General features: G+C 37.0%; 1 protein-coding gene across 1 annotated transcript in view; it reads left to right on the top strand.

Moving 5' to 3' along the window:
* Positions 1–1,134: 1,134 nt before the first annotated feature.
* Positions 1,135–5,400, top strand: part of numbl (NUMB like endocytic adaptor protein) — a 118,798-nt gene continuing 114,532 nt past the window's right edge. Inside the window, 1 exon segment of the mRNA NM_001012375.3 lies at positions 1,135–1,331. The gene's annotated coding sequence lies outside the window, so the exon portion shown is untranslated.

The following is a 5,400-nucleotide window of genomic DNA, read 5'->3' as shown; positions in this document are numbered from 1 at the left end:
CCATAATTGCAATTTATCTTTCACTGATTTAGCAATAAAAGTGACTGTCATACTCGAACTAAAATCGAAGTAAGTAGCGATATTTGAATATGAAAATCATGATCATCCATACTTTAAAGCTGGACTTTGCAAACAGGCTAGGCATAAATAAAACACTTGTTTAAGAGATTTGTTTGATCAAATATTTGATCACAATTAAATATGTTTGGATTAATGAAATTGAAAAAGTTTGACTCATTTACTCTACTTACTAGTTATGATTCATATAGATAATCACACATTTGATTAAATACCAGATTAAAACAAACACGCAAGTTGATTTCCCATATTAAAATTACAGATTAGAAAAAAGAGGGCGAGGCAGTGGCGCAGTAGGTAGTGCTGTCGTCTCACAGAAAGAAGGTCGCTGGTTCGAACCTTGGCTCAGTTGGTGTTTCAGTAAGTTGGCAGTTTATTCTGCTGTGGCGACCCCGGATTAATAAAGAGACTAAGCCGACAAGAAAATGATTGAATGAACAGAAAAAAAAAACTTAAGATAAAATTGAACAAGATATAAGTAAATTAGTAAATAAATAGAAAATAATAATAATTGAATACTAATATATTAATGTAAGTAAAAGACTGCAAGATTAAGGTGATAAATCTGTGGTAATACACAGATATTCTGGGTATTTTCAGAAATATTTAAAATAAAAAATAAAAAACAGTATTTAATAATTGTTTTTATGTTATGTGGTTTTTGACCCTTCATACGATATTATGTTATGCACTGTATTTGTATTTAAATGCAACCTTTTTTTAACCAACATCTGTAAATTTTGAATAGGAATAGGCTGTTTATTATTAAAAAGAATCCTGAAAGCAGCAATTGAAGAAAAAAAACCCACTGTAAACGTTGAGAAAAGCGCTCAACCGTTTGGCCTCTAGATGACGGTGTTTTACTCCTACCGCCTGATCCATTGCATCCCATTCAGACTCTTGAACATAAGCGGGAAGAGGATAATTTGCATAAACGCCCGTCTGCGCCAATGAGCGGGCCGAGAGGGCGGGGCACGCGGGTGGAGCCGCGGGAGGAGCGCAGTCTATGCGCCAGTGGCTGCTGCTCACTGAATAACAAACGCAGAGATTATCCCCAAAAAATCCGTCCATTTCTTACGGCCGTTTTACTAAATTTACGACCGTCCGAAACGCCTTAGTCCACGTGCCTCCAACCGAGCGTCAGTTTCGCGAGGGATTCTCATGTAGATTCATCTGAAGTTATTTCCCCCCTCATATTTCTGTGGATTACACAAAAGGCGGCACGGGCACTCATTGTAGTATTCTTCTATTCGGTAAGTGTCTGTGCTCTCATTTTACATGCATTATTTATAGTTTCGGGATATCACAACATGCGGCTCATGTGGCTCGAGATGGCATGATTCTGATTTCATATATCTATGCTGAAGTGTGCAGATGTGTGTTCAACAATAACAAATAATGCTGTTATTACTGTTAGGGTTTAGGATGAAAAATGTAATTAACCATTAATTAACCACTAGGGTCCGCGAAGACTTGCTGAACAAACAAGAATGTCAGTGCGACTACAGCCAGATGTTTCTGAACACATTAAACAGAACCTTATGTACATCAAAATAGCTCGATAGTGTAAAATTATGTAAGAGACTCGTAGTGTTTTAGAGAGTGATTATGTGTTTATTAGCGACGCTTTACATACGGGAGCCTCATTAATAATTAGATGACTGTTATTGATCCATAATGGTTGGGCCTTTCACTGAGGAGTTTGTCACTGAAATAGTATGAGCAAGACTGCAGTGTTTAGAGGCTTTACATGTGGGCTCTATTGACAATAAAAATGTTACAACCGGCGAATAATGTCCATTTCCATTCCACGAACGGTTGTTGTAGTGGAAAAAGAAGTTTTAGATTTTTACAGTGTTATTTACAGTAAAATATTGATTGTTTAAAGAACTGAAAGAAGACCCAATATTGAAATATTTTAAGAGTTTCTTTGGTCACACTTTACAATTTAACGTTACTTACGTGAACTAAGAACGAACAAAACATGCACGTGATTAATTAATTCTACATTTATTATGCATTATTACAATACAAAATTCTATTCATTATAGTTAATAATGTGCGAGCTAACGAGAACTAACAATGAATGACTTTATTTTCATTAACTAACTCTAACAAAGATGAATATATACTGTTATAGACGTGCTGTTTATTGTTTGTTCATGTTAGTAAACACATGAACTTACATTAAACTAATGCAACCTTATTGTAAAGTCTTAGCATCTTTTATGTAGGCTACTCAACTTAGTTGATGGAGTCATATCTAAATGTATTGTTAGGATTATGGTGATGAAATAAACTTATGATTAGAATGTTAATTTTGACCATTTTAAATCTGAAAGTATTTGAAATCAAAAGTGGATACATTCAGAAATTCAGTTTAAGTTTTATGCTAATTACTTTTTCGAAAGCTGTTCAAAGAAAAAGATTTTTGGCGAATAGATTATTCTTTCAAATACGGAAATTGCTAGTAAGCTGTCACAAAAAATGGCTAATAACATCAAATAAAACATGAAATTTTGAAGTAGAAACAATTTTCAAGTCTTGTATGTTTTGCCTGATTACACTATACGACATTAGCAAATTATTCACTTGAAATGAGAGTTTCCTTTTTGAGTTTCTGTCTCCCATTGAAGTCAAAGAAGATATTTTTAAAGATTGCTGGTTGGTGATATCTACAGTAGAAAAAGAAATACTTGCACCAGCTGCTGAGTGCTTGGAGTTCTAACGTGTACGTATGCTGCAGCGCATGTGTGTGTGTGGTCACATGATGTGCGTTTTCAGTGGTATAGTGTTGACGGAAGGCTGTTCAGAAATGTTCAATGAAACGCAAGTGTGGACGTGGATTGTTTTTTATTTTAAAATGGCATTTTGAAACTAAGACGTATTAGTGTAAACAGGGACTAAGTGTGTATTTTTCATGAGCGGGTCGCTGCTGCTTGGCCAACTTGGTTGGTTAAAAAAAGGTCAACAACCAACAGGAACTAACCAACAGAATCTGAGGTTTTTGCTAAAATTACTAAGTACCAGCGTGAAAGTGAAAGATTGAAGCAGTCTACTAACGCTGTGACACGTTACTTGGTACATCCTTGATAAACTGTTCAACATGAACTGCTCTCTAGCGTGATTGTTGGAGCTCAGAGTCAGATGCGTGCATAGCCTTCACTGCAGTGCATGACAGTTTGTGGTCACGTGATGTGTGTTTTCAGCGGTATTGTGGAAGGAGGGCTTTTCAGACATGGTAGGTAATACGCCAGTGTGGACGTGAATTGTTTTCATTCTAAAATGCTATTTTAAACTATTGACAGTAGGGTTGGGCTGATAGACAATGTCATTGTTGATCGCCGATGGCCAACAGACACCTGTCACGCTTGTACTTATTAATTTTAGTGAAAACTTCAGATACTGTTGGTTGTTTCCTGTTGGTTGTGCACCTTTTTTACCAACCAAGTTTGTTGATGCCATTATAACAACACATCATTCGGCCTATTCACACCTATTCACGAGTTCTGAGGATAAAGTGATTGACAGGTGGTAATTATGTGTGTAACTTATCTTTATTAATTTATGATTTGGTTATGGGTAAAATAAAGACCATGCGGGTCAGCTAGTTAAAACGGTTGGCTACAAATAATTAATTTGTTATGAATTAATTAATTATTCATAATTAATTCACCGCCACCAATGACGAGGATGCCATCGTCCATCGTGATGTTTCATATTAGACATTGTACGATGCCAAATTAGTCGACATCGCCCAACCCTAATTGACAGCAGATCTCTCAATGAGAGAGAGAGAGAGGGATTGTTCAATCCACTTAAATTTGTTATGTTAACTTCATCAATTTGTGTTGGGACAACATGAAGCAATTGTGTGGGACTCAGTATTTAGTTACAGTGTAATTCACCACCCCCCAAAAAACTGCAAGCGCCTCTTCAAGCAACTTTTCCGGGTTGCACTATTTAATCACCTGTCACACACTGACTGTTGGTATTGGACTGGTCGTTTTTTTTAACTGTCCTGAAAGGAGAACCGTCTGTTCTGCTTGTCTGTGGCATAAGTCTGCGTCTCATTGTTATCCAGATGGACGAACAAGAGGACACAGCAGCTGAAACTGCAATAGCAAGAGGGCAAAGGGCATTTAGAAGGCTGCCAGTTAATCTGTGATGCTGAAGAAGGATGCGATTTTCTGTGTAATAATAAGGGTGTGACTTTGGAACAATGGACTACAATTTTAAGCCACACAGAGAGTTGCTGCTTGAAAAAAAGCCATTTCCGTATTCCCTGAGCCATTCATCAATCACAGTGGCTGAGTTGTGAAGAGGGATTTGCGATTTTGTGATTTGTTTTTCTTTTAATGGTCATTTTTTTTATTTGATGAAAGATTTTGGCTTATCTCTTCAGAAGGCCTTTATAATGTGTGAAATGATACAATCAATTTTGTTCAAGACACCAGTTGACAGCGCTTTGTGTGGATTGACTGCTTGATAGATTGTATTTCACATTTGATGCACACAGCAACAAATTGAAGTGATTCGTTAGATTTTTTTGTTGTGTTCAAACTTCAAAGCCATTAATTACGTTCATGTCTGTCTAAAACTATCTTGCTGCCATATCTAAAACTGCAACATAGGCTCATCCTGAAAATGTAGTTCTATACACATTTCTGGAGATTGCGAATTATGTAGCCAGAAGTATGGCTGCATTTCGTCTTTAAAACTAACACTACAGGGCGATATGACACTGTTGTTTTTTTGCGCTTACCAGCTGACCGCTTACCTCAGTGTGGACAGCATTCATGCTGTTACCAGTTTTACCAGTAGCTTGCCATGTATGTTGGTGGACTTGAGATGCAGAGAGGAATTGACCATGACGACGGGGTTTGAGTCCGGCAAAGAACAGTTACAAACAGCAGGTAAAACCAAAAATAGAATCCAAAAAAATTAAATAAACAAGTAAATAACAGGGTGAGAATGTGGTAAAATCTGAAAATGTGGTAAAAATCAGGCGAGGGTTCTTTTTTTCTAGATTGCTTTTTAAAACTGTCGGTTGAGTTTAGAGAATTGGGTGAGCGGGTCAATCTGTGCTTATGAAAACACTATTGGTTGGATTTAGGGAAGGAGAAAGGTGGGTCAGTCGATTATTCTGTCAGTCCGTCGACTTCGGCTTCTGGTGGATTTACACAAAAACAGCAGGCAAAATGGCACTTGCAAGAGAATTTTGAGATCAAAAAAGTGTACAAAGCGGCCTCTGGTGGATTCGCGAAAACAAAAACTATAACAAAACATAGGTCCTGGGACAAATTTGGTACTCTCCAGAAA

The sequence above is a fragment of the Danio rerio genome, chromosome 15 (genome assembly GCF_052040795.2).
Source record: "Danio rerio strain M-AB ecotype USA chromosome 15, GRCz13ab, whole genome shotgun sequence".
Taxonomy (NCBI): domain Eukaryota; kingdom Metazoa; phylum Chordata; class Actinopteri; order Cypriniformes; family Danionidae; genus Danio; species Danio rerio.
The sequence above is the reverse complement of the archived record's forward strand: the minus strand, read 5'-3'. Positions and strand labels throughout refer to the sequence as shown.